This window comes from Hirundo rustica, chromosome 6 (assembly GCF_015227805.2).
Source record: "Hirundo rustica isolate bHirRus1 chromosome 6, bHirRus1.pri.v3, whole genome shotgun sequence".
Classification (NCBI taxonomy): Eukaryota; Metazoa; Chordata; class Aves; order Passeriformes; family Hirundinidae; genus Hirundo; species Hirundo rustica.
Genome location: NC_053455.1, coordinates 8,663,284 through 8,670,526, shown reverse-complemented (window position 1 = coordinate 8,670,526; position 7,243 = coordinate 8,663,284).

Genomic DNA, 7,243 nt, shown 5'->3' with positions numbered 1-7,243 from the left:
AGCTGCAGATTAAAACAACAACAACAACAACAGCAAAAAAAAACAGAACCCAAACTTTTTGCTATAAATACAAAAGAGTAACCTTGTATATGATAAAATAAAATCAGGAAGCAAACTTATCAGCTGTAAGAATTAAAGATGTGCTTCAACCCTGTAAAGAAAAAGAGCACCATACCAGAAGAACCTTCTGTATTTCCAGGAGACAGTTTAGGTAGAACTGTCATTATTTTTGTTCCTTTGAGAGAAGGTGAATTTAATTCTTGGGGAATATAAATTTAAACATGAAAGAGTATTTAGAGTCTGAATTATTTTTAAGTACTGATTTTAGAGAACTGTGCATAGCAGTGGTGACAAAGACAATCAGGAACTTTTAAAATCTATTTTAACCTCAATCAGGGTATGGTGACAAAATAACAGAGGGCATCAGATCTGGCATGGCAGGATGCTGAAGCTCATCTTAACATTCTCCATTCTATCTAAAATGGGTTTGTTGTTTGTTTGGTTTTTTTTTTTTTTTTTTTTTTTTTTTTTTTTTTTTTTTTTCCCCTAATCATATAATCAGCAAGTTAATAATTATTTTCTGAAGAAGGGAATGAAGAGACAGTAAATTTGATGAACCCCTATCAGCCTGTGCTTACAGGACTGTCAAGGCCTGGTTCCACAAAGAATGAAGTAACCCTTTAACTTCCCAGGTATCTCCCTCGATGCCAGCGACACACAGCACGCAGGGCAATCCTGTGCAGGGATCTTTAAAGATCCCCATCCTGCAGCCTCTGAATCTCTGACCTTAAGTCCAGTCACATGCTCTGTCGGTGTGAATATCTGGTTTGTGCAGTTGTCTGAGGATCGTTTCTCTGCAGCTGACAGATCTGCCAGGGACAGCTCACAGCAGCAACCTCTCTTAGGGCCAGCAATAATCTCGCACTCTGGATTTCAGTCAGGAGAGGTGAAGTCAGAAGCACCCATTGCTGATGCATTTAGAGATTACCAGCAAGGGCTTCAGCTGCTGAGAACCAAACTGAGTCAAAAACTGTTACCAAAATTCAAATGGAGAGTACTATTTAGACAACTGAGCAATATTTTACTTGATTACACATATTAAAAACATATTTTCTAAAAATAAGATTTCCAAAATAATTTGGTGACAGGCTCATGCTGATTCCAGGGACTCAGACGTTCTAGGGTTGGGGTTTTTTTTTAATGCCTCTGAACATGGTTATATATGTATGTACATTGATTCCCCCCCACACACTTCATAGTAGATTAAGCAACCCCCCTGCTTTATTTTCTTCAGCTTCTGTTGCAGCAGCTTCCACTACTTGGCATTTAAATTCTTCTGGAGAATTCTATCAGATAATTGCAGGTACTACATTCTATATGTTATTTCAAGAAAAAGAACATATATTGCATATATGTTACTACAAGAGAAATAACATCTAGAGGTTTCTTTAGCTAACCAAGTGGAAAAATGAGCTGTTTCAAATGTAAATTTGGGGATACAACTAATGACAGAGTAAGCAACAGAACAAGAACACTTAAGAACAAAACAGGGAAACATGCAGTTAAATATCTGGTAAGAATTTAGGTATGCCACTATAATACTGTAACTGCAGCAGAAAATGAAATGTTGTTAAAAGATAAAGAGCAGGTAAGTTTTGATGAACAGTACAGAAGTTCCAGAGCATAGCTGCTATCATTACACCTAGAAAGCAACTGCAAAAGCAGATTTCTAATCCAATTCCACATATAGATATATCCAGGGTTGAATACAAGAGCTTTCCTCTAGCAAAATTCTATTGTCTGTTTTTACACAGGACTTACTTGTTTGCCTGTAAATAACAAGCTGAAGTATGATAAAATGTCAGCAACACAAACTGCTCTTGCAATAGTAAAAGCATCTAGTCTTTGAGAGCTGGGGAAATCAGCTAATATTCTGCTGCTAAAACCTTAGTGGGTCACTGTTCTATTGTTTGAGTTGGCTTTTTTTAAAGCATGTAATAATGGCTTTAAAACTGTGTATGAAGGTGAAGTACAACTTTCAGTGCAGAGTTTACTTACAACTGCATTATACACTAGTGTGTGTTTGTAATCCAGGATGCATTTCACTTTTGTATATCTTCATTTTAGTAAACAGAGATAAACAAAAGTACCTGCATTTGTGAGGCTTCTTAGTTTCAGCATTAAATTACATACTAGCAAGTGAGATCCTGAGCAAGTGCTTTTCTTGTGCTGATAGTGAATACAGTAATGGTATTTTTATTTTATTTATTTTTAAGTGCAAACAACAGGACAGATTATCTGCATCTTAATCTCCTAAAAAGATGGTGAATAAAGGAGAAAAAAAATCTTCTTAATTGCATCTAGCAATATAAAATTGATAAGCAGTTAAATTAATTTCCCATGAGCTCTAGAAAATGGCAAAAATTCTTAAAAAAAAAAAAAAATCTTGACCCTGTGCCTCAGAGTTCAATGAGTTTGCCACAGTATTTTTACTGAGAGCTTGGCAGACTTCAGGCCATGCTCTCACAGGCATAAATGAGCATAACCATATTGCAATGCTTCTTTAATCTCTTTTTAAATATACACCCCCCTGCATAATCTCCACCTCTTTATTGGCTGGGAAGATTCAAGTTGTCCTCATTTCATTAAAATGTGTCCTTAAATGTTTCTACAGGTCTTATGAAATCTTATTTCTTTGTATAACGTTTACTCAAATAGCTGAAATAATGTGAAGAAGCCTCTCGTTTTGGTATCAGCTTGATTATTTCTTGGGCAGGGAGAAAGAAGTTGTGGATGTCCTATTCCTGGGAGTGTTCAAGGTCAGGCAGGATGGAGCAACCTGGTCTGGTGGAAGGTGTCACTGCCCATGGTAGAGGGGTTGGAATGAGATGATCTCTAAGGGCCCTTCCAACCCAAACCATTCACCTATCAAAGGTTTCAGTCTAGGATACCAGGGACTAAACAATGTTCACATCTCTAGTCAGCAAAAAGAGATCTGAAGCACCAGTGTCTGCCACATTCCACCCTTAAATCCTCGGGCAATCTGGGGTGACAGCCCAAATACAATGTTGTGGGGTATTTGCCCTGGTTTATACATTCAATGTCCATGAGGGAGGGATTTGGTAGCAAAGCTACCTGGTGTGAGAGCTTATAGCTCAATGAATACTCACAGACATGCAAGTGATTGCAGGTTTAGGTGACAGCTGAACAACTTCTCAAATGATGCTTAACTATTAGACAAGGGCATCAAAACAAGTGTACCTTTCAATGTATTTTTTGAGAGTTTAGGCCAAAGTCTTCAGAAAATACCTACAGCACTGGGATAGATACTGGATAGTTAGTAAAGTTGGTCTAACTCAAAGCAGTTAATGCTGAATCATTTCTGCCTAAACTCTTCTCAAAACTACCCAAGAACAGGAATCCTGGACAAGCTGCTGCTGTGCTCAAATATGATCTTTATGAGTAGTGTTGGAGCAAAGATGGTCTTATTCACAGCTTTTGTTTCAAGCTTACTAAAGTTTTACACACCTGTCCATGCTTATAAGATTAGTTTGTTAATCTAATAAAACATGCAAACACTTTTCATTTCAGCCTACTCACCACAGAGAAAATATGTTACCACTCCCTTGTAATTTGAAGCAGGCTTTGCATATTTGCTGGCTGTTATCATTTCACCTCTGGTCTTCTTTTTCCTAGACTAACACCTTTTCAGCTTAGGGCTTTCCTAGTATTTGCATCCTAAGATTTTCCACACCTGTGTTTATGTACTTGCAGATCTCTTCCTGATTTTTTTCAGCTGGTTCTCATCTGTGCAGTGATGGATCCCCAGCTGGGCAGTTCAGCAGGGCTCAGGACAGTGAAAGGACAACTGCCTGTGCTTTGCAGGTTGTTCTTCCATCTCAGGAAGATATTTGACTTCTGCAACTGTGTTACCATTTTGACCCTTATTCGGAGAGGCATCCTGCTCTCCAGCATGACAGTTGTTGCTTTCATCTTCCTTCACCCCTGCCCATTCAATAATGCATGTTTTTACATGCTTCAAGTCTTTGATGGAAACAGAAAATAAAATTGAACTGCAAACACAGCCTTTCTGATTTGATGTGTACTTTATCCAACTAACTTTATTTGCTCTTTATTACTCTCCAAGTATAGATCTTCATGTGCTTTTGCACCATTTTACTATTTTTATCAGGGATATGAACAAACAGGTGTTTGGTAAAAATGCAGTTCTGAAAAGAAACAGTATAGTTTGGGTTAATTTATTCTGAAGTAAATCTAAAGTGCACTGCTTTAATCATGTTGCTCTTATTAGTCACCCAAAAGTAAAAAGCACTGCATTTTTTAATCTGAAAAGGCAAATGCTTGTTTTGGTTTTTTTGGGTTTTTTTTCTGTGAAATTGCAAAGGTCAAGTGTTACCAGATGAATTGATTTAAATAGAGGAGCTCTGAGGAACAGGGAGCTAATCTGAGACACCAATTCTGATTGTCAAGCTAACAGCTCATTCCCTTCTTTATCAGTACCCAGCACCAGGTGACTCACAGGGGACAAGGCTGCTGCCTTCCTGTGGCCCTTACAAGTCTCATGGCACTCTGCATGACCTCACTGTTAATATCTTACTCAATTTAAAAGTCAAACATATTCTTTTAACTGAGTGTCTGATGTTAGGCAGCTTTAGACTGCCTGGTACCAGGGTAAGAAGCCCAAACAGTAAAGCCTATGCTCAAGTTGTGGCCAGACCATTTGGTGCATATTAGACCACAGGAATCAAATGTTTCAAAAGAATTTGCAGTAACTAATTCCTGTACTTGGTCTGGCTAAGATGGAATTAATTTTCCCCATAGCAGCCCTCCTAAAGCTGTGCTTAGCATTGGTAGCTGGAAGGGTGTTGATAACACATCAGTGTTTTGGCTACTGCTGAGCGGTGCTCGCACAGCATCAAGGTTGTCTCTCCAACTTTCCTCCCTACACAAGTAGGCTGTGGGAATGGACATAACCAGGACAGCTGACCCAAACTGCTCAGGGGGTCTACTCAGGTAAAGCAAAGAGAAAGCAGGAGGAAAGGGGGCCATTTTTTATTTATGACATTTGTCTTCAAGAGCAACCACTATGTGTGCTGAAGTCCTGCTTCCCAGGAAGTGGTCAAACACCATTTGCTGATGGCAAATAGAGAATTACATCTTTTAGGTTTTTCCTGTACTTGTGTGCACATGACCTTTGCTTTTGCTTCAGAAAACTGCCTTTATCTTGACCCATGATGGGTCCTATCATCTTATTTTCTCTGCTCCCATTCTGCTGAGGAGAGAAGCAATAGAGTAGCTCAGGGGGTAACTGGCTCCAGCCAAGGTCAACCCACCACACATCCTTCAAATTGAAATATTAGTCAAAATAAAAATAAAGGTTAAAATTCTATAACAAAAAATTCCAAAACCCAGGCTGGAGTCTCATCTCCCAGGCCACATTAGATCGCATATGGCATCTGGCTGTGAATATATACATGAAATGCCAAGTAACTGAATTGTACATGTGAAATGCCAATGGCAGAATGAAGCAGCAGTATTTCAGTGTGTGAGATACCAGCACTGCAGGGGGGTGTGGGAAAGGAGCTGACTCTCACCATATATGTGAAACTTGGCAAGTCCAGGAATGTCTTAGGTGAGACATTTCCATCTGAAAAGAGAATACTAATTGCCTGGTAGAAGGTAACAGGGGACTTGACATGGACCACAGTGTACAATTCTCTCTGCCCACATTCAAGAAACATGAGCAAAATTCAGAACAGGTGCAGGGCTGGCAGGTGAGAATGATCAGCAGTTTGAGAGTGTGCCTTGAGAGAAGAGCAAAAAATCTTGTCTTTTTCTGCTGAACAAAACAAAGTTGGAGACAGGATGTAATTCTGTCTATAAATAAACACATAGGGAAGGGATTGGAAGAAGTATTAAAACTAAATGGCAACATAAGAATAGAACATATGGATATAAATCGGCCAGAAGGTTGGAAATTAGCAGAGGTTTCTAACTAGAACAGCTCCGGAACTTATTCAATAGGAACAGCAAGGTGTGTATGATTTCACTGACTGCAGAAGCCAGAGAACTAGGCTCAAACATCAGGAGTTCCCTTTCTGTCTTCCATATTTATTACCTCCACTGTTCCCTGCTACACACTCAGCTGGAGCATACAGAGTGTTAAATCTTCTCTACCTATTTTTCCTAGAAAAAATGCTGCATATGCTAGAATTGAAGTAAAGCAAATGTCTTCTCCTTTTGCCATCATGAATCCCTACAAGGTGCTGGAGTCTGAATTATGTCCTATACATGCACATACATAAAAGCATCCACATATGTCTATAGGCATGGGTAGAACTTAACATGCACACATACAAGGTATATATGCATGTTTGAAGTGGGCTGTACACACTGGATATTTTTATTTCTCAGGAGATCGTCAGAGTATTCCAATAGTTTCTTTTCACCCTTCTGCCAAAGCAATAGGTTGTGGAACTACCCTTCTGCATTTTGACCACTGCACAAACCATGTGCTTGTGTGATCTCATAAAATATCACAGCATCTCAACTGAGTCAGTGTAAGAGAGGGAATGTGTCATTGGAAAATGCTGAATTTCTGTCCCTTGCTCTCTTGGTAGGGATCATATGTATGCAATTGCCAGGACGAGCACAGAAGCAGCAGCTGTGCAGCTCCCCTGCACTAAAGCTGCAGCCTGGTATGTTCTGCTGTTTTGCCTCTGTACATTTGTGTGTGTGTGTGTGTGTGTGCTGGTACATACATGCATTTATGCACCTCACACTAACACTGGTGCATGTGTCCCAGACTAGTCTGCTAACCTTACACATTTCAATTTGCTTTTATAAAGCACAGTACGCCAACACGCCTGGAGCTACAGGGCACGTGCTGTAGAAAAAGCCAAGCCTAGCCTGTGACTCGTGCGTGGGGAAGGGGTTATAGGTGACAGGCATGGTATGTTTGCCTGTCAAAACAGAGAAGTGGATGCTTAAATCTGTCCTTGTGACATAGCTCCCCATGCCTCGCTTATTTATCTGTCTCAAAGGGATGGCCCCGTGGGGATTTTTCAGGTCAGTGTGTGAGTGTATGTGTGGGTGTGCATGTGTGCCTCGCCAAAATAGTCTTGAGTGTCTCAGGCCATGGAACAGACTATGTATGTGCCTGTCAACAGGGTAAGTGCCAGTTCAGTAACAACAGTCATATGTATTTTAGGCTAGTGTGTGT